General features: G+C 32.4%; 1 protein-coding gene across 1 annotated transcript in view; it reads left to right on the top strand.

Moving 5' to 3' along the window:
* Positions 1 to 5,623: 5,623 nt before the first annotated feature.
* The window catches only part of LOC126843592 (diuretic hormone class 2), a 39,375-nt gene continuing 17,241 nt past the window's right edge, over positions 5,624 to 27,757 (top strand). The window contains exon 1 of the mRNA XM_050581205.1: positions 5,624 to 5,728. The gene's annotated coding sequence lies outside the window, so the exon portion shown is untranslated. The remainder of the gene's footprint in view (positions 5,729 to 27,757) is intronic.

The following is a 27,757-nucleotide window of genomic DNA, read 5'->3' as shown; positions in this document are numbered from 1 at the left end:
TAAACGGTTTTTTTTTTGTATTATTAGTATTTTGTTTTGTTTGTTTAAACCCATCACGTCGGTGTGTGTCGCTTTCAGTCACTGGGACACGATATAATAATATCATGCAACTGTGACACGGCAGCGTTCATTTTAGAATACCCCAACTTAGAGTGGTTTTTTTTTTAGATTTTCCACGCACCGGTTTGATCGTTCCCAAAAATCGGTTGTACGTCAAGAAAAACTATGCTCAACCCTACAAGCGCATAAAATACACAGGGTGTTTAAATAGTTTGAAAACTTTATCCGTTTGTAATGACGGAGTGTAAGTCTTAAAGTCGGCGATTAAAAAAAAATCGTAGATTGTAACTTTTATTTAAACGTTTTTTTTTTTAGTAAAATGAAAACAAATTTATTTTTCCACTTTCTATGTGGGTAGAAATTATCTCACTGTATCCTATAAGCGATGACGCTTCGCCACCGCTCGTTTGAATACTAAATAGTAAAGCCACAGATTAGCTATATAGTATACCAAATTGAACGTCGATGCAGTAACACGTTGGCTATAGCTTCGTCAAGTCAGACTACACTGCACCGGCGTTGATAATTATTTGAAGGGCTGCGGGGAAAAAAGATCAATGTCAATTTTTTTTGAAAACGAGATTTTGGTATCAAATTATTTGTATTGATGTACTGTATCTTTTATGCGCTCGAACCAGGAAAAAAAATAGATTAGACGAGAGTAACGACCGCCAGAAGTTTAGGCATACAGGCAAAATGTATTACGTTTTGAAATTAAAAACATGATTTTCTCAGAATGTTAAAAAATTGACATTGATCTTTTTTCCCCCGCAGGCCGAAGCACTTCATTTTAATATTACTCAAACCAGAGGAAGATATATTTATTTTGTTAAACCATTTATTTAGTAAATTAACCGCGAAGTCGTTGAATTGCATTAAAGCAAAACGCATAAAATTATGTCAAGTTTACGTACAAAAATATTATGAATATGATAAAGTCACCGACTTCTAGTTGGTCTTTGTTCGGCGAACCGCTCAAACATTGCACAAAACTGGTATGAACGTTTTGTATCAACGAGATAATCTAAACAGTAAAAAGCATCATATGCGTCACCGCTTGTGTAGGTATTTAATGGTCTGTCTTCAACTATAAAAGTATAGCGGCTTTGTGTTGAATTTTGTCTAAAGCGACATTTTCTATTTACCACCCAGGCCGTACGACATAACTACGATAGTAACATCAAACAATACTTAAACTCCAAACTTCAGAAGACTGCCGCATTATGTACATTAATCCAAAATAAGGCGCAACTACAAAGTCATAGTAATAAGTTTCCAAGGTAAAGTTAAATTCTTAACCAAACGTGAAGTTGGCAAAATTGAGTTGATAATAAGTATACATCTAACAGAACTATTTAACAAAAGTTGTACGAAATTCAATAAAGATTCAATCAATTTTTAACATCGATTGTTTTAATTAATTTGTAGACAAAAATTTGAAAATTATATTTTCAAGAAGTGTAATATATTTTATGAAATGTAAAATGAGTAAAAAATGTTAAATTGTTTAATTAGTTTGCTTGTGGACGGTTTTTATAATTGTAGCGCGTAGCAAACTTAACCCACAAAAAATTAAATTTCGTTATGTCACTTTAAACATTTTAGAACAATATATAATTTTGTAATAAATCAAAACCAAACTGACTCAACTTTAAAAAAAAATGATCCACTTAATGGCAGAACTTAATGATTTTTGGAATTGGCATTTATATAATTGTAATTGGCTTTTCCTTGAAATAATGGATTAAGCATTCCTAGCGCTAACCGAATCAATTATACAATAAACATATACAATATAGTTCCATCTACATTGCTTTTACGGTGTAAGTTGATGTAGGATTCATGCCGTTCAAAAACATAAATTATTTATTATAAAATAAAAGGAATTATTTGTCAAATTTATAATATAAACACTAGAATAACAAAAAATTAGTAAGAAGGCCTACAAGTATGCATTAATGATAAAAAATATCTTTCTCGTATGTTTAAAATAGTTTAAGATATTACATATATTGTATACCAGCAAATTATTTTTAAATAGATAAAATAGCTTTATTACTACATTTATCAAAAAAAAAATATTTAGTAAATTCGGAGGTAGCTGATTACTATTAGGACCTGGGATCACTAGACTTTAATTTAAGACCCATTTAACATCAACTAGTAACTTTCATGGTTCATAAAGATTTTGTTAAGTTTAAACTGTATGTTTTTATTGCTTTTACTTTAAACTCTCATTTTGAAATTCTACTAAGGAGCACACTCCTTAAAATTGTGTACAAGTAATGTTGTACAAAATGCTTTTCTAAAATTAATATTATTCAATTTAATTGTATATTAAATGTACAATAATAACACGATTTGTCAATATGTACATTAAATGCAGAAACGGCTGTCTTTGAATTTGATAATTAAACAAAGCTGTTATTTTATCATAACAAAGAAACAATTTTTATGTAAATTAGAAATATACCACTTAACACTCGAATACTTTTGATTTACTATAGCTAAAGAAACTGTATCGATGGGTTGTCGCATTTGCATGTACTTTATTAGCTCATAGATTATGCAAATCCTCTTATCGTAAACTTGTAATGCTAAAGTCAAATTGCGATTAGCAATGGAAGGAACATCTAACATGGTCCGAGAAGAGTACCAATAGGTACATCCATATGAAAGAGCACTTGATTTTGTTCATGATATGTTAATGTTGATATTTTCAGTAAAGTTCAATAACAGTAAAATATAATGGAATTATTCATATTTCAAATAATATCATTATAAATAAATGGAATTATTTGTTTGGCGACCGACTTTTTCACAATTAATTTACTAAAATTACCACATATTTAAATTATTTTAGTCAAAACAGTAACTATCAGACACAATTATTTACAAAAGTAATTACACCAAATAGACAATAAGTTAAAAGAATATCATAGAATTTAGAAAATAAAAATAAAAGGTATTTAAATAGTATTACATTTGATGCTAAATATATTGTGATTTGTGAACATTTATTATTCAAACCCTAGTAAAGAATAAAAAAAAAACTAAAAAGTGTATAAATAAAATGATTAAAACAAAATTGGCAAAATATACATATTTTTATTATTTTCAGGGAGACCTTATAGCATAATATTTACGAGTGTCGTTAACTTCTCATTAAGTCCTGTAATTTGATAATAATATTTTTATATAATTTTTTAATTTATATTCATTTATACTACATATCTGTAATACTATATTATGATACACGTCACCCGATATTTTATTATGATATACAATATTTATTTCCGTATATGAATATATTAAATAATAATATTTTATTGTTTAAATAGTTGTTTGGAGTCAATTGAATTACAGTTTACTTTTAATAATGAATACTTTTTTTTTTACAAAAATATCCAAGATTTTAAACGCGTGTTCATTGCGGTTTTATCATATTACAAAATTACTCCTTGTGGCAATACTTAAAAGAAGAGTTGAAACTTAAAATGCTTTACGCTCGGCTAAGCTACCCTTTTTTTTATTTTAGAAATAGAAATGAGAAAAACAAACAAAATTAATAACTGATGAATTTAATGTATTTTTTGCTACATACCTACCTACGTGACTGAGATGCGACGCTTATGATGAAAGAAACCCGAAACCGACATGTGACAACAAAACAATACAAATGTTCGTGTATTAACAATCCATTTTTCATCAACAAGAAATTATTTCAATAATAAGTGGTAACGTGGAAAACTGGTAATAACATGTCTTTTTTGATAAATTGCTTACGAAAAAATATACATATATTACAATAACAAATCCAGATATTTTATTATGGATCAATTTGAATTTTTTTTTTCAGATGACAATTTACCAATTAAACTTAAAACTTTTTTGATGATATTGAATTATTTAACAATTAAGATTTATAACGTTTCCTGTAATAACTAATGACTTTTTTTTTAAACCTTTAAATCAAATTTGACTTGTTATATAAAAAAAATAACCAATCAATTAAGCGGTAAGAACAAATTATTACATACAATTCAAATCTACAACTGTTTATAAGCTAAATCACGTGTTGTGTGTTTATTATTTACCAATTACTTTAATATTTTTTTCACTAAAAACCCATTTGACTACAACGCATATCACATCTTTTTGTTTACATTATTTCTATAGTGGAAGTCTTATACAAATAGTATACTATGCACCAATTCGTTTTTAATTGTTTTTAATAAAATTAAAATTTTACATTCTCATACCGTAAATCTGTCCGTTAGAAACCGCGTTATTAGTTTTTTAAACAATACTGCCACACACTGAGTTTCTAATCACAAAAGTAATAACTATAATATTATATACTATTGGATATCACAACTCGTAAAATTTGTTTAAAAAGTAAGTTCAAAGTAATAAAATCAATAATGCTTGCAAGAAATAAAATTATATAATATACAACATATCAAATACGGCACGTAGAATAAGTAAAATAAATGAGTTTTTCAAAAAAAATATATATATATATAGTGTGGTTCAGTACTTAAAGATTAGCTGTTCGATAAAGAGAAATAATCCTGATGAGAATCGGGAATATGCAAAAACACTTTTTATAGCACATATAAACGTTTGAAGTACATATATAGCGTGCGAGGAACGGTTTCCCTAGGTGGTTTTTTATGGAAAAAATAAATAGGTACATGTGAATGTGACATCTGTTTATTCGATACTTGTATTAACTGTAAACATTAATAGAAGCATAACCACACAAAGAGGTCAGGTGGTGCCAACAAAGTCGGTACCGTTTGCCGAGTGTATTTGTACTCGAAATCTCAAATTTCAAATTGGAAATTAAGGATACCGACAAACCAAACGGTATTTCTTGCTGACACCGACTTACCGAGGTAGGCAACGGCCAAGAGACGGAAACAGATGGCAAACGAATTTTGGTGTACCAAAGTCGTTTGTAAACGCACAGCGGGTTTAATGTGGCATATGTAGTTTTCGGGAGTGAACATAATAAAGATGTTAAACTCTACAGGCTCTCCGTCTACGACGGTATGGGATTATAAAGACGTTGCTTGGTTGATGCGCTAATGAAAAGAAAACAACACTTTTCGAAAGGGTCGCCGCTAGTAGGCCCATCTGATGTCTAAGAGTTCTGCACACATGGCAGATACGCTGGCCGCGGCAGACGACTTATAAAATTCATTCGCGGTTTATTATAATATATACATAACAATAATAATAATAATTTCAATTCCAATTATAAACTTTGCGGCGGCGGCGGCGGCCAAATTCGCTTATCAAAAAACCGTGTCCGCGATGGTGTGTGACGATCACGGTCCGCTATGACGTAGGTGTCCTAAGCACGCGGGAGGTGAAATCAACGGCTTCCGATTGGTCGGCCAACGTTAGTTTTCCCCATAGACGAAAAGCATCCCCCCTATTTGCTGCTCTCCCCGGTCCCCTCGACCTGCCCACTTCCCCTCCGCCGGCCCGGCATTCGGGTCCGCCCGGCCACCCCCCCATCGGGCCCGAACGTTTCGGCGCGAGCAGTATAAACGAGCGCCACAAGTTGATCTTCACTTCACAAGTATTACGGTCGTTGCAGAAACTGCAGCCGCCACATAAGTTCTCATCCAATCATACCTGCATTCGGATATCGCCGGTAAGTACTATTATATGATCATATATTATAATAACATTATGCTGTAGCGAATTTCTTATTATATTTACAAATATATATGTATATATAATATATATACATTATACCAACCTTTTCCCTGTGCTTTGTATTATAAATATAACTCTGCACCTCGGGTCCACTGCCGATCTAACTTTCGGAAAACTAGCTTTAAACTTTTTTCATTTAATATGATAAGGCTCTTGTGTTATATTTTTGTAGAAAACTCTCAAGGGGCAACGGGCAATGTGTTCACCGTAAAATTCTACAAAATGACGCGTAACGAACCCCAAAAACTATATTTTCCTTATCGGACTATTCTGATAATATAATTCTATTAAAATGTGACATTTTAGCGATTTTTTTAAACTGCATATTATTCTTTGAATAATTAACAAACTCCAATACCGTAGAACCTTACAAACACTTAAAATTGTATAGAAAAAAAAAATGTATTAAAACCGCTAGAGTTTTTCCCGTTTTTTTTCATTTGAATAATCGTTACATGAAAAAATTAATTAAAAAAATGTATTATGTGAAAACCACTATCCAAGTACCCGTTAACGAATTTACATACTAAACTAATATACCCCAAAGAACAAATTTCATCAATTATTGCTTATAATTTACCTACTAAAGTGTACAATCTATAGAAGGGTGTTTTAATTTACATGTTTTGTGTTCGAACTATTTTTAAGTACAGATACAATTGTATGCGGATATATAGCTGCACGCTTATATATTATATTATATATATATGTATACATTATTATTACTAGTCGTTTACATTCAGAAACGTCGAACCTGTAGCTTATATAACGACAATTGTCATGTATAAAATATAATGTGTATACCTTGTTCGGAATAAGAACAGAGTATAGCTTAGGATTTTTTTAACATAAACGTAAATCACATAAATCGAAAGGGTTATATTTTGTTGGCACCTCTGAGTGGATGCATAAAAGTCCAGCGACAAACGACTCGATTGGATATTACAATTGGTTACTATTTTTTTTTCTAACAATACAATTCTTTTATTCGTATTAATTAATTATTTTTATATTTACGGAATAGTCTATTGGCACGCCTCGTTTATTGTTTGTGTATATTATTGTAATATCGCTTTATTATAACCGGATTCGCGTCATTCCGGCAGTTTAGGACGTACAAATAAGCTCTTTTCGATCCGTCAAAAACCCGTTTTGCCGCAAGTACACTACCAGTTGTCTTGCGAAAAACACGCGTGTTGTGCATGCAAAAAAATCCACTCTTTTTATTTTTTTAAACTTTCTGATGGGAACCGAACAGGTGGAACGGAGGGTCCCTCAGCTATATCTATGTCCTGCGATTTCTCAGTTGCATCTTACATTTTCGTTTATGCCAAGTCAGTCCCATCATGTTTTCATTACTATATACCGGGTCCTACGATTAAGTTAAAACGGACCGGACTATTGCTAAATTATTTTTGTTTAACAATTTTACAAGTACAATATCAACAATTGTTAATGTCCGACCGTGTTACCGCCGTTGCAACCCTTTTACAGGGATGCGAGGTCCAGGACGGGATTTTATAACGCGACGGAAATCATTTAACGTTTTACCAAAACATAAAAACAATCCATTTGCCGTAGCGTACATAGCATATATATATATATTATATGTTATTTGACTGTAATAATAACTGGCAACTACCGTACGAGGTCCGAGGATAATAATATGATGATAATAATTATTATTTTACACCACATCCGACCGGCTGTTGTGATTTAGGAAAACGCTCGTTGGTTAGACGCCCTTTTTACTACCGTATAATTCGCCATTAAAAATATGTAATAGTATGACAGCTATGAAGCTAAACTATGACCGCCAACACACACTCAACACCTATATAAAAATACCTAATGTGGCGACCGTAATGCGTTTGGATCGTAACGTAATGTATGCATAGTACAGTTATTATGTGTTTTAATAACGGTTGTTTTTAGTCAAATATAATTATTATTATTATGATACTACTCGGTGCTGTTCAACGGCAGACGGCTTTTAACACGATTTTTTTTTTTTGTTACACCGGTGACTTTAATAACAAACACAACTACTCGCTACTCGTCCATTAGTAAGTAGTCGAAATAACTGTGTCCCCTCGTTCGAAATCGGCTAAAACGGAATTTATAATAATGAACATTGCATTCAATGGGGTGGCATTCTGTCGTGTTACCGTATACGGCAACTCTTTATAACTAGATGGACCTACAGCTATTTTGATATTTGATAGTGAATAGAATAGCTAGTCTAAAAATTATATGTTCCGGCAATGCTATAGTATTCCAGGGACTTAACCTGTTTGCTCTGTTCAAAGTCAAATAGTTGAATTAAAATTAAAATCCTATTATTATCTAAGACTAATAACGCTTTGATCAGGTTTTAACAAGATCAATTTTCAGGTTTTTCTTAAATGGTCCAATTTTTCGTTTCAGTATCGATTACCGAATATACGTTAATACAAAGGAATTTTTTTTATACCAAACCTTAAAGAAAGGCGGGTCTAAAGCCTCTTAGAATCCCTACTTGACTACCCATAACGGTTTGCATATTATTCGTTTCTTAAAAAAAATCTCATTGCTTTTCTTCATATTTGCTGTGGTGCAAATCAAAATAACCCAAATGATTTTCATAAATCACTTTATATTTGCTTTGCACGAGAGCAAAATAAATATTGTATTTCCAATGTGTTCCTTTATTGGATGTTGTTCATTAGTTTTTTTTTCAATTTCTTTTGGAAATTAAAGAGAAATATATTACGCGACAATAGTAATGGTAGAAAAAGGTATCATTGACAAGTAAAGCATGATCGGCTCGAAATAAATCGCTTTTGAAAAAATACTAACTTATACCTAAATAACGATTGTTGTGAAATCGTATTATAATGGCCAGATTGGAAAATAAAACTATTCTTTTACCTCGCTCCTTATATTTTATTTCCTAAACACTGGTTCCGTTCTGAAATATATATAATATTAAAATAATTTTTATTTATTAAGAATTAACCGCGACAACGTTTACTACGTCGAGTCACCCTTTGTCAGTAAGTGAGCGACTTTATTCTTTCGGGAAATGTCCATTTAACTTGGCCACAAGATACGGGTTAAACCAAACGTTATGTTGCCGAATTTCCTGTCTCTTATGTGTGTTCAATCAGAGGAATGAGGATTACTATATACTGTTGTTACGGAATAGCTGTTGCGCACGTACCAGATCCAATATCAGAGCATATAAATATACCAGACAGGTATACACGGTTGTTATGGAGGAAAAGGCTTAGAAAATTATTTGTTATAGTTACAAACGGGATCAGGGATACGTGCGCTATTCCCGTTGTGTTGGCAAAACAATTATTTTTCAAACTTGGCCTATGTACGAAACCCGAAGCGGAAACGTGACCGATGGCGAAACACAACAACAACAATTATTATTAATATTATTATTATCATCACCATCATAATTAAATTGAATATTCGGACAGTGCGGCAAGCTATTTGATAGAATTGTTATAGCGTAGCAATAACGTTTAGACGAACCCAACTTAACTTATCCTAACCAAACAGCTCGTCTCTCTCGAACACTCGATTTCTCTTAAAAAAAAAAAATAAATAATAAACTCACCCGTAAAGGATATTTTTCGGTTAACGTAATGGCAAATATAAATACATTTACTGTTGAAATTAAACAACTGCCAAATATCGTAAAGCATTGGTTTCATATTTTTTTTCTATCCACTGAAATATTTTTATCAACAGCACACTTCGGATGAATCAGCGCAACAGGTGCAGTATATAGGTATATCAAATCATAAAGCGGCCACGTCAACTATGTGAATTGCCATTTCGCTTCGGGGGGCGAACGTCAAACGCCACACCTTTATAATTTACCGATGGGTTAATCGAATTTGTACGGTACTTCAACAGTAATAATATAAACTCGATGAATTACAATATTAATAATAGTAATAGAAACGCCAAAAACTATATACCGAGTCCGACTTGCCTAGTGTCAGTCTGATGGGCATACGCATTTTTTTTTTTTCATATACCTAGTTTGTTTCTTGGCAATACCAGTGCACTACTTTATCGCAAACAAACCAAACATGCCAGGAAAAAGTGGCTTAATTCCAAACTTTTTTAAAATTATCTTTTAAACGTTTAGTACAGTCACTTATGTATTTACAGAAAATTAATTTTGATTGTGACTTACTCTTTCTATGCCACGAATAAGAGCAAAAAATCGTCTATTTTCCAACACAGAAATTTTATTTTTTTTCTTCAAGTTGACAAAACAGATTGCTTCCGGGTATTTTTACATGCTTGGCCGACACTGGTAACGATTGCGTTCGAAGGGCGATTTACATTTCTCGGGTAGCCGCTTGTCAAAAGTCCACCGCCATCCAACCAGAGACCGATGATGAAATGCACTAAGGAAATAATCAGTTCACTCGAATATTTCCTTATTTTTTTTTTCGTGGAGAACAGAAAAAATCGCTAATGGCTTACATGCATGTCGATGTACGTCATTGAAAATAATATCCGTCCAGCTTTCGACAACAAAATATCTGCCCAAAAAAAGGTTACATAAAAATGCTAATAGCCTTTATTATAAATCCGCGGTGGATCTAAAGATCAAAGCGAGTATAGTTATTGGAATTCCTTTAGGTACCTAACGGCAAAAAAAAAGTAGCTCATTTTTCCAAATTCAGCTCAGTCGTGTACGAGCTGTATAATAATATACAGTGGAAAGAAGAACGCAACAATGAATTTTAAAGGCTTTTTCTTGTAATGCTACCCCAGAGAGACTTGTCTTTTGTTTGAGCTTTTTGTAGTGCATAAAAGAAATACCATATATATACATTTATGATGTACAATGTATTTTTAACCGGTACAAAACAAAAGGATATAGAAATAATATGATGTTCTTTTATTTTGGATAAATACCGCCATTGAAAATGTACGACCCCGTTGCGTTGACCGCGTAGACTTTTACTAAAGTTTACTTCATGAACCTAACTAATTTCGTTGTTTTTAGATAATCTGTTCGGTTTAGTTCAATTTCTACCCTTAATATTATACATGTGACTAAAGTGCAACTTATTGGTGCAAAAGACCCGTCAATACATACGATTTTTTTTTTAAACTTATTGTCTGCTCCGCCTATAGACCCTATATAAATGCCAAGAAAAGATTATCAATAGTCTATTATTATACTACACATAGTAATACTAGATAATCTAAATTTAAAAAATCAGACGATAAAGGCGAAGAATGATTAATGACGTAACGCCTAATATCATCAAAGGTTTTAAATAATAATGTAAATAAAATAATAAATAATATATGTGCTATGTTTATTAATTATTTTATTTTAAAATGTTGATTTCATTTCTAATCAAGTATATCTGTTTATTCATTAGCGACCTTATGTCAATTGTTAGTAAGTTTTTAAATTACTAGAAAGTTTTATTTGGTTATAATTATAATCAGCAAATTGCGTAAGGAAGTTAGGTACACCGTACAAGTAGACAATTATTACAAGTATACTATTTATTAACTTTATTGTAAACTTTTGCAATTTTCTATTCTATACATTTTTCTTATTTAGTTATATACCTGACAATTTATTTTAAAAGAATATTTACAACTTTTTAAAACATTTTTTTTCTAAAATCGTTATAAAATTATATGATTGGTTGGTTATATGCAAATTTTCATTTCTCAAAGGTTACACCTACTCCCATGCCCTCGCTGATGATCGCTCATGTATGATAATAAAAAAAAATTAATCAAATGAGAAAAATACTGTATTTCTATGACGCAAAACAACCAATCTTGTAAGAGCAAGGCAAGTATATTATGGAATAATCAAATACTGTTACATCAAAAGCCTTCTCAGTTCTCAGCATAGCATCGAAACTAAATACTAACCAGTGACTAGACAACATAGATAACAGAATCTGTGTTTTGACGCATTGTGTTAAACGTTTATTTAAAAAATGAGTAAAATAATATGATTTTAGACGAAAACAAACGATTTATATTTGTTATCTTCATTTACATTTCTCACTTCGAAAACGAACAACTGGTGTTAGATGTACACAGTACATAATATTGTAATGCTTATTTGGTATTAAAATATTTGTGAAGCCACAATATACTCCTATACATAGTAAATATGTACAAACAAGTTATCAGACATTAGCATTCTCAGCACCTTATATAATACATGAATGACGCCAAACTTATTAGCTATTACCATATTTATGTTATAACTTATAAAGTTTACCGATTGTATTTCAGAAAGTTACACAAAGGATCTTTAAAATACCGTTAAGACCAATGCAGTGAAATTCCTAATCTCTCCACAAACAACAATTGAATGCACATTTTTGCCATTTTTACAGTTGAACGCGTGGGTGTATTTCCTAAGCTATCATCGCGCTAACGAGCATTCGCAGTGAAAAACTGCATCGAATAAAAAAAAAATTGTATAGACAAAAAATTGCCGTTGCACAAACAAAAAGAGTCTAGAAAAATTAAAATAATTACACATTATATAATCTATGCAATAATAATGAATGTAGTGATTCAGTTAACAAAAAGAAACTGTTATATCATCAAATATAGGTACTCGACGATAATAGAGACTTCGGTGCCGAAGATAAACATTTTCAGTGTTAAATGACTCTAACCGATCAACGTTATACTATGCGATTTAATGTTTTCGCTATTTAATATTTGTAGCGTTTTATTCAAACTGTATTTTTACTTTTATGGTATTTTAGTTTTATTAGACCATTAAACGTATAGCACATATTGATACTAAAAATTCTCTACTTAAGTCTGCTTTTAAAACTCAATTAATTTAATAGTGTTTACTTCTTTTCTTCTTTTATTTATTTTTTTTTTGTGTTTAGCCAAACTAATCGTCCGAACGTATCATTCGAAAGACATTTCTATGCAATTCACACGCCGACATCAGTCTCATTTGATTTTATACTTATCGTTCTATTAAGATCTGTCTTTGGATAGTTTGACTTAGCAGAGATTAAAATTGCCAATCCGTATTACAAAATAATGTATGTAATAAAAGTTTATATTTTCCAACATAATCATCAGATTTTAATGACATTAGGCGTTATTATAGCGGGGATGTAATTTCATCTCTTTCCAACTTATTACAACTTCATTGTGATACAGTTATACTGTTTTATGATATATGTTTTCAAATTTGTCAGACATAAAAGTCTCATGCTATTCTATTTTGATTTTGGCTCCTTTTGGACTTTGAGTATGACTGATAAACCATTATAGTTTTGCTTTTACACCCGTTGTAGATAAAATGTCAATCCGTGTGCCGACCAAATGTAATGCCTATTATTCTATGCATCATTATAAAACAAAAGCAAATGAGCTGCTCAACGATATGGTGAAAGCAAACGAATTAAAGAATGAAAATGGTTATACATATTTATCCTAAACAAAAAAATACAGTTTTCCGGTGTGCACGGTCGAGGGAATTTAATACAACAAATATTATGGTAAACAGGTTTATGAAAACCGTCTCGGATAATAAAATTAAAAATAAAAAGCTTTTGCGGATTGTATATTATATTATACATATCATTATTATATTTTTTAACCCCTCAAAGGTCGTATATTATTTGCATTTGAAACGTCTAAATTGTTTTTCGTTTTATTGCAAACCGGTACTTGACGGAATTATCTCGGTCGTGGCTTTAAATAATATATTCCTAATACGAATAGATCTAGCCGCCCTCGACGTTATGAATTCAATTGAACAAAATTTATCTGTGAGACGAACGAATCAGAGATATATTTTTTTCTGCAATAAAAAAAAAAAAATGAAAACATCACGTCTCGGCCAGTACGTGTGCGTGGCTGTGTTTATTTGGGAAAACGTCAAAAACCATTAACCGTCTAATATATCCGTATAATATTATTATTTGCTGGACCACATACCAAAAGCCGTTGACGTCCAGACGTCTTAAACTAACGGCGAAATCTTAAATATCGTACATCGGGTCGGTCTTGAACGTTTTTTTGATTCGTTAGAAGTTCTCGAGGAGAGTTGCCCATAAATCCCCTCAAGTCGTTATGTCGTTTAATTGCTGAACGCTGTGTAATATAATCAACAACGAAAAATCGTGTTACTTATGTTTAACTGTCGCAGATACTAAAACCTGGCGGCACGTGATTGAGAAACACAAACGTAATGAGCGGTAAAAATAAATAACAAATCATTTTATTTACGACCCGTTGTGTAAGCAGTTGGGATTACACTGGCTTAAAATAGTAAATCCGAGAAGGATACAACAATATACATATATATATATAGTAGTGTATATTCTGATCTTATAAATATAATCTTATTACGGGTTGAGATTTAATCATTGGTATAAATACTAGGCGAAAGGACTTGGTGTCCTCGTAAAAGGTTTTTTTAAATGACACATAGAACATATTTCAGTTTTTTTAACCATATGTTTATCGTTTAGATGTTTTGAACTAAACTGAAAAATAACGATACCAATATATAACCGTTATTAGTTGATGGACACAGAGTCAAATCCGACTTGGCCAAAAATGTAAGAAATATAATATGGCAGAATGCATACATATTTGCCTCGTTTTTAACCGACAGCAAACAATAGTTCAGCATAATCACACAAGATAGATACAAAAATGTATTGGAATAATTAAAAAACGCGTACACGGCTCATAACTCTCACCCTCTTACTATTCCATTAAGTATTCCGCGTTTCTAACCTACCCTTGCACATACTTGTCCATAACTTTCACATTTTCTTTGTTTTACTGCGTAGCGGTTAACTCTGTGCCCCCTCCCCCAGTCTTCCCAAAGACAAATTAAAAGCTCCAAGTATACAGTCGTACATAGCACACACCGGTTGCACGGTCATCCCCCCGTGGTGGATAACGATGTTTCTCGCCGCCTTAAGATTAAGTTTTACATCTACCGCCCAGCATATTATCATGGTCGCGCTTACGGCGCATACAACTTTACCGCAATAAACCGGCGTGTGGGTTTTAATTAACTGAATCATTTACCGGTGCCGCCGTGGGAGACACTGCTGATTAATAATTTGGAAAATATGGTGTTACCGTGCACGTTGTTAATTCGCCATGAGGCCACTGAGTTTGGCGAGCGCATAGTAAAAATCCGGAACTGCGAGATAAGGGTTAAATAATTTAATTGCCACACACGCATGACGGTATCTCGGTCTAAGCCCGAAACTTACAGCGCAGTCGTACGCAAAAAATGGCAAAGGAAAATCAACTATATCGGCTTTGGCGTATACGCGACGTAATCAAAAATTAAATCTCAGCACAACCCATCCGGCAGAATCGTTTGAACCGTTTTCTTCGACAAACATATTAAATGTATCATATGTGTACATGCGACACGTGTAAAGTCTCTTTGACGGATAGTAAACTGATGACTGAACGATTTGGTCTTTGGGACGGTCTTACAAAGACAAGTTTTGCGTTCAGGTCGAACGCGTTGTGCAAATCTAATTGAAACAAACAAACATAAAAAAACCCTAATCCTTTTATGTCGGAGCATAGTGGAGACGAGGAGTTCAGAAGTCTTCAGGAGGTGTTATAACTGAAAATAAAAAAAATCACTTTAAATAAAACGATACGATGCGAAATTGTAGATGGTAAAAACTAAAAAAAATATAAACCATTTTACAGACAGTAATCTATAGACTACATATAAGGTCGGTCTAGGTAGTGTAGGTACATAAAAATAAAAAAATACACCATTTTAAAAACAGTACCTTATTTCATCTTCGCATGGAAGTTAACATTACAAAAAAATTAAGTTTTTTATAGAAAGCCGGCTGCGAGTAGAAAGCACATCGAAAATGGCAATTTTTCATGTCAAATCAGTATTTAATTTACGTCCGCCGAGAATGGTGAATTCGCTAAATGTCCAAACTAGTATGTATATATAAGGTGCGTATAATAGCTGATGGTGGTAGAGACAGTGAGAGAGGAACAGCTGAGAGGCAGAGAAAAACGCTTAAACGGATTTCCTTCAACCGCGCGGCGAGTAGAAGCTAATTTATTGCTAAATTAATATTCGCAATTAACCTAAACTCGGGTACCCACCGACGGTGTAGTAACACGGTGCTAAAACACCTTTTAAATTTACTCGCCGTTTAATTTCAACTGACTTGTTCCGTCCGAAAGTCTGAGAATGCAAACTAAGCTGACTCGAAGCAGTGAACGAAGTGTAAACTGGAGTGGTAAATAGGGACAATTTCCCCCCAATTTTACATTTTATAAGGAGGAAAAAATGTCAAAAAATCATCTACGAACTGAGACGACGGTTCATTTACTTAGTTTACCTGATACAGCAATCTGTTAATAAAAAAATACACAAAGTTCATTCCGCAATATTATGATACACCACTGATATTTTTTTTTACTCACACATATTACATAATATAAAAAAATCACGATATACACATAGTTTTTTTTTATTTGTATCAATTTTATCTAGTCAGACCGTTCGGCTGGCAGAATTTAATTCAAAACTTATTTCCCACAGTCATCACAACCGGAATTATGTTTATGACTTCCCAAAATCTAATCACGAAAACTTCAAAAGTCCCTATCTATTCGATATACTTCTCCACGTAGGTACTTACTCAACTACCTTGCCCCGTCCTCCCTAACTTAACAGCCTTCTCTCCTAAGCCGAGCCATGTTCCAGAGAAAATCTTGACTCATGATTAATACAAAACTTTTGCACGCGTAAGTTGGCCAACCAATCAACGATAATAATATGACGGTTGTTGCATTGCGATTAATCTGAAGATAAACACACAACTTGAAATACATCGACTAGTGTATATGTATAAGTTATCTACGGTGTGGTGCATTTGATTTGATGAATATTTTTACTCTGCACATCTCTAAAAAAAAAAAAAAAAATTACACCCTAATTCTTGGTTTAGTTAATAACAGTTAAAAAATATAATTACATTGATAATAATTTGATGGTGCTCGGAAAAAACTGGCCAAGTCTAAAATTGTCCAAAATCAGTTTATGACATACCTAGATTCAGAAAACTATACGGTGTTATAGGTAAAACGGTCTAAGTCTAACAACGATTTTATTTCTTATTTGCGTTTGAATTTTTTTTGTTTTAATACTGAGAATTCCAAATTTTAGACTTACAGTTAGCCAGTTTTTCCTGAGCATCATCGAATTATTTTTTTACACCTCTAAGCTTTAGGTAATATAACAGAACAACCGACTGCTAAAAATAATATGCCTGAAATGTATGTATAGTATATACATATATATGTTTGAAAACTTTTTGTATAAATCACGTTGATATTTTCTTAGTCAACTTTTTTGCGTCATGTATTTTATTTGACATCTCATCTTCTAACAAATTTGTCCATTTTTCTTTATAACTTGAATAATTTATTTTGTGATGTAGTTCTAAAATTATAACAACGACTTATTTTCTGTTAGAATACAAAATCTGTTCTAGGAAATTTAAATATAATATTTCTATAGAAACAACAAAACATAATATGTTTTTAAATTAACTGTGTACATTGACTTCTAATAATTATAAACATTTTGAATTCATATTTAAAAATGTCAATTGTTTTATATTCCAATCGTATTTGTATTGCCCCATTTTTTATAATTACTACACTTGACAGTTGATCATACAAACAAAGACGAAGCACCAACCATTTCATTCAAACTGTCTCTTTTTTTTTTCTTAAAAATAAAATTACACATGTTGTGTTTATGTCAATGGACAAAATGATTTATTTGTGAATGTAACTATACACTTTTTATTGCGTTGCTATCCGACCGAAACGACAACGTCGCTGTGTGTTCACTGTGTTTCCGTATATTATGCAAATGGCCAGTGGCCTTAAACGGAAAAGTCGGATTGGTAGGCGTGAGAAAAGACAAGCGGTAAGCTCATAATTAGGATACAATATGAATATTCAGAGTTTACATTGACTTTTACGGCGTTGTTCTTAATATTATGCACTGTTTGCGTGGCAAATGAACAATGTGCAAAGTGTGACAAACTCCGAATTAGAATTCCAATTAAGCGCTCGGGTAGACGTCGCAGTCGTAGGGCATATTATAGCAACATGAAGGGTGCTTGGAATCCGATGATTCAACGACCTCCCACCGGTGACTGGCCGTTCGAAGGCTTCCCGGAAATTTTCGAGTAAAAATAATAAAGTATATTATTATCGGCCATAACAAGCGACGACTTGGATAAAATATAGCACGATATAAGTTTCCCATATATCTGATATTAAACGATGGCCAGTTTGAAAATTGCTCGGCGAAACGGAATTGCTGGAAAATTGTCCCCGCGTTTGTGTTTCCCGCATCGCTCGTTTCGGTTTGCTCTTTTCCCAAAGGACGGTGAAACGATATGAACCAGTACACTTTTATGGCGGCATCCCTCTTTCCTTACCCGGTCGAGAACGAAAATCTTTTCTCGCTAAATAAATAAGAGACACCCGGGGCCAATAGTTAAGGTTCTTCGTCAAGAAGTCAGGTACCTTTTGTTCACAGCTATCGCCGACCACGCACGTATAAGCAATCTGTTTTACTTATGTATGCATTGCGATTTCCGGCCAAACTTGTGCATACAAATGATTTTTATCCGTATGAGTTTTTAATCAACCATTTCAGTTGCTACATATGGAATCCCAAATAATATCTGATAACATAATAAAATAAACGGCTAAAACGCAAAATTCAAAAGACACTTTTTCTATTTTTCAAGTTATTCAGTAAAGCGAGGTTTCTGTTCAAGTTAAATCGTTTAAGAACTATTTAGATTATTTTAATGACTATTTCACATCATATTTAAGTAAATATAATTAGTTTTCCAGTGTAAAAAATGTCAATACATCAAAAATTATTTTTTGTGGGAAATGGTACGTTTTGAATAAAATTACACCTAGAAAAGGGTGCGTAGGAAAACCCTTTTCATAAAAACTGAAAAAAGGGTTTTTTGCATTGAAGCTCATTCAAATATCACACGTCAATAAACTTTAGTTGTCGTTCCTGCGATAGATGGCGAATTATTTTATTTTTTAATTACAATTTTAATTTTTTTATCAAGTGATGTTATACAAACGGCCGAGAAAAAAATGTTCATCAACGTACATATCTGGTATATCTTCAGTTGACATCACAATACACAAGTACAATGATCATGTTAGTATTGTTATATTACTTGTACTGAGAAAAATCCTATTGTAACCGCGCATTGTCTTATAATACAACTTGTCAGGAATACAACTCCTAACGTTGGCTGTTGTATTTTTTTTGTAATTATATTTGAGTTAAAAAAATAACAATGTGTCAAAAAGCCATTTAACAATAACCACCATTGTGAATAACGCTAAAACAATATAATAACTTGTCGACAATCCTAATAATAATAGTTACTTATTCGCAGATTCGTTAGAACTCGCGTCACATTTAAAATACTGTATACACAAAAAACAAAATGGTTAAATATGACAAAATAATAATCGATGAACTTTTACAAATAAAGAAATCAATAGTTTGCGATACGAATGAGTAGATTTAGCGACTAGCATACTTCTCGGTCAACCGTCTATATCTGAGAATAAATTGTTAAAGTAAAAATACATGCGAATCCTCTCTTTTACATAATAAAACTAAAACCTTTGCTCCATTGCATGTTATCCCTTAAAACGAAACACAATGCCGTTCGTTCGAACACAGTATTGCCTTTACCATTGATGGCCGATGGGACGGTGGATTGTGGTGAAAGTCAACTATTGCAAAATATTTCAATCCTTATCACCGGCTAGCCGATTTATGTAATTGTTTTCTAGTCCAAATCAATGCACACACTTTGTATAAAGCGTTATGTATACTATGAACTACCGAATAATTAATAATTTCGCCGCCAAACCGACAGAAACGTCTCGTTCGCGTTTTTCCGAAATGCGTCAAATCCAATTTTGTACGTTCGGTACAGTGCGTACAGAATTCTACACAGTTATAGGAAACCGCTTTTGAAACACTTACAACCGACAAACGAAAAAGTGTAACGGTTTGAATAAAACATGAAATAAAAATATACAAATACCGATTGAACTGAACGGCGTTCTGGCGTTATTTCATCACCGAATTGTAATCGTCTTACCTTGTGTTAAGTGATACGGTAATAACTCACCGGCTACTTAACAACAGACAGGTTCGTCATTAGTACAAGTGTAAAAATGCAATTTAATTGTAAATGCCCTTCGGAGGATAGACTACAAATCAAACCTCTCTGTATACCAAATTTTCTGACTATACTCACTTTTCTAGGTCAAATATGGGGTTTAAGTATCGAAATAGTTTTGCAGTCGGTCGAAAAATTAACAGACGGCCCAACACAAGTATAAAAAACAAGTTAACTTTTATAGAGTCGCATCAACTCTCTTAGGTCGATATAGTTGCAATAGTATGCTTTACTTGCAGTTCACACAGTCTTAATTCGTACAGCTTTATGCGTCTCCTGGCTCTCTGATGTACATCATTAGTAAGTTTTCTTGACAAGGTAAATAAATATGAACGTAATGAAATAGAAGAAAAAAGTAAAAAATAATAATTTGTACCTATTCAGAAACCGTTTTTGAGATTCGATGCGATATTTTTTTAATTGAATTAAAACACTACTTGAAGTCGAGTTAAAACAGAGAGCTCGCTTTAGGTATTCTTTCTTGCGATTTGTCTTATTAATAATATTTATATTATAATATAACAAACAAGTTACTTAACAACAATTTGTATAGAACAATAAAAAAGTAATTTTCCGTTGTCACGTCGTTTGGATATTGAGATTAAAGTAACAAGCGGATTATGAGAACTAGGTTTTTTAATTAAAATTCACCGAGTGCTCTTAGATTTAATAAGTTAGTTTTTGGTAGTAAGTTGACGACCAAAATGCAAATTGAACGAACGCGTATTAAGACATGCCTTGTCCTTAAATCTATCCCCTTACGAAAGCACCAACGTGGAAAATATTATAATTAAAAATACGTCACTAAAAACACGCGTAGGTAAGACGCGTTCATTTATCATCATTTTAACGTCTATTAAAATATAACCAATGATGAATAACTCACGCGCTAGATTAGGTATATGAAAAGAAATAGCTGGTTCACTATACATTTTAGAATACTTGATAACGAAGCAGCGCCGTGTTTGAGTAATTAAGAGAGCGCTACAGTGGAATTTGTTGCCTTCCTAATGGCTGTCCTCGACTTATATTATAACCACCAGCATACCGAATTTCCAACAGAATGACTTAAACGACATGATTCACGACATTAATATTAATCATAACAACACGGGTATTAAAATATTAAAGAGGATATCAGAGTGTGTACACCTTAATTTTCTGAGTGGATTTTTAGTGTATATTATGTGTGTTGAAACTTGAATTTATTGTAGCAAATAGTTTGTTAAATTAGAGTTACAAGTAGCTGCTCACGTCAATTAAAGATCAAAAATTACCCTGAAATTGTAAAAACGTATAAAAAACGATTTTAAGTATAATTTCTAAGACGAGTTTGCAACTCCATTGCAAAAATGCTTTGCTAACTAAACTTAAATAACTCTTTTAAACTTTTTTCGAGACGCTGTTTTCTTGTTATAACACGTACATACCCTTCGAAAGTTTCTAAAGCTCTTTAAGCATGATTTTCGTGATTAAAACTAAGAACAATTACCGATTTGAATTTTCTCGAGAGAACAATATTGGAACCGAAGTTATTACTTTTTATTATTGCGTAAGGCTTTATCGACCGGGAGTAGATTAGGCTAGGTTAAGATAGAAGATCGGTCGCCGATGAGGAGGATGGTAGCGTTCTCTTTCTAGACAGTTGTAACTGAGTGTTGTTTCGAACTGGTGACAATGAGCGCCAACACACTGTTGCCTTATCAGTTCGGCTACTCGGCCTCCACAAGTTATTATTGATACATATATATATAAATAACTGCTTTTCATGTCATGTCAATACTTATATCTTATTAGAACTTTCAAAACAATGGAAAACGAAACAACCACGACAATTGAATGATGATGATAATAAAATAGATGTTGTGCCATACTGGTTAGAAAAAGCGCATTTTGAATTTATCTGACTATTGACTTATTGTGGTCATGTTCTAACAGCGTTAAGGATCATCTTACTTTGAAATAATATTTTAGCTCCTAATGAGTTCACACGAACGTAACTAACTTCGGAGCTTTGTCTACTTCTTACCTAAAAATTTAACTATGATGTTTATTTGAGTATAAAATAGTATTTGTACTTTCTAGATGTATCTGCTCTGTGATTGTTAGTTTTAGGATAAATTTGGTTAGAGTGGGTACACAGTATGATATGTGGCTCCAAAAAAAAAAAACGTTTAATGACAGTGATTTAAATAATAAAGACAGTATACACATGTGAATAACGCTTTTTCTAAAGCATATTCCGTTAAACTTTAAATGTATTCTGAGAATTCAGCAACGACTTTGGTTATGAAATATGAACAGATGTTGGTAAACTCGGTTAAAGTTTATGGAAAAAGTAAACAGTAAAAAAATGATTTTTTTCTTGTGTTACATTTTCAAAAAACCGATATTATCAACATAGATTAAATATAAATAATAAATGAGCTTCCAGCCGTTCCATATGCATTGTTTATCTATAGTAAATTTTATCTAAGGTATTAATAAGAATGTCCATGTACAAGTCTGCTATAAAATAACCGAATACTCTTTGAATATCTTACCTCAATATTAGGGGGGGGGGGAGGAAATAATTATAGTACATATACACTTACCGTTTGGTATTTCGTACCGAATCATGGTTGGTCTATTCACATTGAGCGTTTTGCATATATCAATGAGAACTGATTAGAAATAAAATAAAAATCGAATAGAGATGAACGTGGAAATAAGGATTGCTAAAAAAACATGGCAGCTCAAAAATATGAGAAGTATAAACCGACATTTCCTCATTGAAAATTGCGCACAACCTAATTCCAATCACGACTTTAAGCGCCCAAATGAATTTACAGAAGCCATCGTAAACAATAATAATAATATCAACGTCATCCTGTTTGGCGTCTATATAGGTAAATATATTTCGTTTTTTTTTTTATATTATATTAAAAACGTTCTTGGCGCAACAGAGGACCGTGATTGCTGTACGTGAGTATAATGACATTTCGGCATGCATTATTGTGCCGGCAATGGTTCGCCGCCACCAAAGGCGTTGGTATACCTTCTTGTATTTTATTCTAAGGCGCCGCGGGTTCTATCGGTCAATGACAATCGGATGTCCGGAGGGATTAAAAACGTGATAGGAATTTGTCAAGAAAAAAAAAAAACGATAAGAAAATAAGGACAATATAATATCAAAGAACGGGTGTTCCAGCGCAATAGGCTTTTTTGGTCGTGCGTTTGTCAAGCGAAAAAATAAACGCTTTACATGGAAACGCGCGTTGGCACTTGGCAGAGACAAAATGCCCGATAGAAGCTACTACATCATCGCTCGGGGACAACTCAGGGTCTCGACCCCTTTCCCCGAGATTTGATTGCCACAAAGGTCATTTGACGGGCCCGGCTCGAGCAACTCTGTTGAATGGTTTTTCGCAAATATCTCCCCGGCCGTCTCTAGAGCATAATATATACTAAGATCTTCAAATGCAAAATATACCTCGCATATACCGTCAAATCGGTATTACAATATTACATATTAATAATTAAGACTTGCGACTTTTATGAAACCATTTTATTGGTAACAATTACTAGGTAATTATACGAGTTATGATGAAAAAACAATTAAATTTCGAACCTGGCTTTTAAAATTAAATAAATAACTGACGAGATCACACAAGCACAAGCAAGAGTAGCCCGGGGATTTAACTGAAAATTTAGAAGTTCTACTTGAAAACACTACATGAAAGAAGGACATTGCAGATCGTAAATAAACTCATCGTAGTGGAAAAAACCGCAAGAGAGAGGAACTACAAAATATTTGTACATTTTATATTTAATACTACACTATAATGGTCCACGAATACAATTATTATACATTATATGTATAGAACAAACGAAAACTACATTTTGAAAACTTGTAGGTATATTTTCATAGTAAACATTTGTAAAGTCTGTTTGTTCTATTTGATCATAATTTAATAACGCAAAACATGTACATATTTAGATTCTGTTCCGTTTGCCATAAATATTTGTATTTGCTGAGCGTAAAAAATAAAACTCAAAATTAAGTTTTAACTTTCAAATTATTGCATTATACCATCGAGATTAATCGACATAATTAACATAGAATTTCACCTTGCCTACCCACGCGGCTCCTTTATTAGAACGCAAAAAAATTGTTTCATTATAATAATAATATTATCTATTTTGATATTTTTATGCAAAACAAATTTTACACCTCTCACATGCGGGTCACGTATTTCATAAAAAAATACACTGATATTTTATATTATACACAAGAGTATAGTTGCATACTATGGAGAGATGTCCTGGATGTAAAACCGCCTTCGCGCAATTTCATTTATAAAATTTAGGTATTGTAAGATGCTACAACTGTAAAAATTGAATTACTTATTGTCAAGATAAACCCACTGAATTATATAGCACTAATTATAATTTTAATTCAAAATTATTTCGAAAATAAAAATGTAAAAAACGCAGTATTTCCAATTTGTTTTATGAATTGTCATTTTTAATTTGATAACAATACAAATCTACAAACTTTAACAGACCAAATAATAAAGCATAAAAGTTACATATATAATATTTTTTGAAATGTAGATAAAACAAATAGTGTAACAGTATGGTCCCCAAAAAAAACCTTTAACCTGACCCGATTGATTAAATATTAACAAACTTCAGCTATTTTCAGGGATACGTCCGCGCTATTCCAGTTCGATATTTACCCTACACAATATGCATAGAATATATTGTTTACTATATGAATATACAAATAATATTGTTCATGCAATGTCAAATGTTTTACAACTTGCTGCGAATTTCGGAAACGGCTTGGTCAATAAACGAGCCCGTTCGTAAATCACGTATAGAATTACCGGTTAAACTTTTTTACATTCGTTTGATCGCCAAATACAAAAATGCCAAAAACGTCAACACAAATATGTTGTAGGCGAATTTGACGGATTAGTAGTAGTAATTGATTACAAGACTAGAATTGTTGATCAGCACACGCCCGACCACCGTCTGCCCGAGCATAACATAATTTATTCATTTGTTTCCCAAAAACGAAAACCATCGATACCGAACGGAATTCAATTATTATTCGTCTTACCCCATCATTATTCTGGCGCGTTCGTGATCCCAAATTGGTATATAAATAAGTTAATAACCTGTATGTTATTTAAATGTCACTTTTAAAAAAGTTATATAATCATAATATTTTTTTTAATTTACTATTATTTATTTTATACGATTATTTATTGACTTATTAAAGCTGAAACATTGTGCCACTTTTGATTCCTGTAAAGTCACAAAAAACTGCAAATGCAGTTATAGCCATTTCATTGAAGACATGAAACTAGATTCGGCTACGGGATAAACAATTACTATTATAAAATAATACAAATTAGTTCAGTTTCAAACATACAATTTCGTTTTAAACGCCACTGCATTGTAAATATTTAGTCGTTTTCGAAAAATATAAATATCAATATAAAATAACGTTTAAGACTGTTATTTCAAAAATAGCCGCGATAAATGTACCTATAATATATGTTTGTGTTAAATGTTAATACATTATATAAGTTTAAAAATGGAATTATCAACAAAACACTCAAAAATCCTTTTTATTTCGACAAACTGTTCTCATAAAATGTCACCAGGGACCAAAGTACTTGATAGTGTGTTCAAACGACGGTTGTAAACCCTGAGATAAATTAGTTTTGAGGCAAGTTTTAAATTTTAGTCGTGTGGTTTAGTAAAAAATGCATTTAAGGGTCGAACCGACCGACTAAACCTATCGGCAAAGTCGTAAAACTTTTAAACCTTAGTGAAAAATTGAAAAGTTTATCCAGAACAGCACATATTATGTGCTTGTGTCCAAAGCGCTATTTACGACAAACTTTTATTAAGTTTGCGGAGAAAATACGGTTACGGTAGCAAATTATAACAACGACGAATGGCCAGTTTTTTTTTTTTTTTGTTTAACAATATAATTACACCGGAAAAAAAATGGGACTACATTAACGGACATGCAGTTAATGTGCGCGGGTGGGAAATTAAAAACTGCCGTCGCATTGCGGACAATTTTATTTGATTAAAACCCATCCAGACGATTGATTATCGCCAAATTCCTTTGACGAACAAATAATTCAAACCGACTGGCAAGATTAATATTTTCTTAGACTGATTTTCCTACAATATATCTTGATCACTGCGCGTTGTGTCTACAAGGACGTTATTGAATGACCGCCATTAAACGAGATTAAATTCTTTCGGAGCGGTATTTTCTATATTATAACAAATATACATATATGTATTTATATACGATATCTCAATACCACTGCACTAACTTGACTTATGTTGTTGACTATAACCCGCAGTATGGCCCGCTACGTTTTCTCGTCCAGAATAACAAAAACAAAAAAACTAAACATTAGTGGGTACTAAAATTGATTCAAAATATTTGTTTATGGGAGAAGTTTGGTCTAAGTAAAGTGTTTTCAAGGAACTTTAAGTTTTGAAGGAAAACCACTTAAAACATAGTGTACACAACGCATTGTCCGTTGGGTATAGTAATCCGCGTTTATTTTAACTTGAAATCTCATAAAATCAACACAATTATGAATTAGCTAATCTGACTAATCGGACTCCGGCCCGTTGTATTCGTCGGATAAATCAAACTTGTCGAATTCGCTGAACCGCAACAACACATAAATTTCTTAACTTTGAAAACACTAAGTATGTGCAGCACGCATAGGGGTCATTATAGAAACGGTTTCGAGAAGGGTAACACAGAAGAGTAGTACGGATGCGCCCTGTTTTCAATGATAAAATCGCAAATATACTTCATTCTGGTTAAATTTATCTGTCGGGTTTTGGCGATTCGCAACGAAATAGCGTGGTTGAGATTTGCATTGAACCGAGCTGGTATTAGTACCATGCTTAACTAAATGTCAAGACATATTTGTAGTCGATCCGGACTAGGACCATTGTAGCATGTATTATCCAAGCAAAATATTTGCATAAAGTCGGTGCAGAATTATTATAATTTGGAGAAAAATATGGATGCTCAATGGACACCGCTGGAATTGGTCCAATAGCTGTTTCAGATAAGTTGATGCAGATACAACAGATATATTATCGTTGTATAATTGAAGTATCGAGAACCGGAAAGGGTTCTCCAAACGTTTATAAATAGTAATAGAATATTTGTTAATTTAACCTCTTTTGTGTACTTATTTGCTTTATGATTTTTCATCAAAACCCAAAAACGTCAACGATTGCATTAAAAATATTCATTTCATTGTTCTCTCGAGTCAAAAGAAATTAATTTAAAAAAAAATCACTTGCACTTCAACTACAAAATCTTTTTAGTTATTCCAGGAAGCTAAAAATATATACAAACAAATTTTTATTGCTCGAGTTAAAAAAAAGTTTTGAATAAATAATAGCCAACGGCAGAGTATAGAAATAAACATCGAAATGCTTTCAATTATTATTATTATTTCATAACCGACAAATTACATTTCCGACACAGTCAAAAAAGTAAATAATATATTATCCATTACTGAACGCATATAATATGGCTTTTATCCAGCGGTAAGTATATTATACTTTTTAACTATAACGACTCCGTGTACGATTCTGGCGCACACGAA

This window comes from Adelges cooleyi, unplaced genomic scaffold (assembly GCF_023614345.1).
Source record: "Adelges cooleyi isolate 19-005CV unplaced genomic scaffold, UGA_ACOO_1.1 ACOO_flye_CR_arks_rails_tigmint_CR_PRNA_574, whole genome shotgun sequence".
NCBI classification, from domain to species: Eukaryota; Metazoa; Arthropoda; class Insecta; order Hemiptera; family Adelgidae; genus Adelges; species Adelges cooleyi.
The sequence above is the reverse complement of the archived record's forward strand: the minus strand, read 5'-3'. Positions and strand labels throughout refer to the sequence as shown.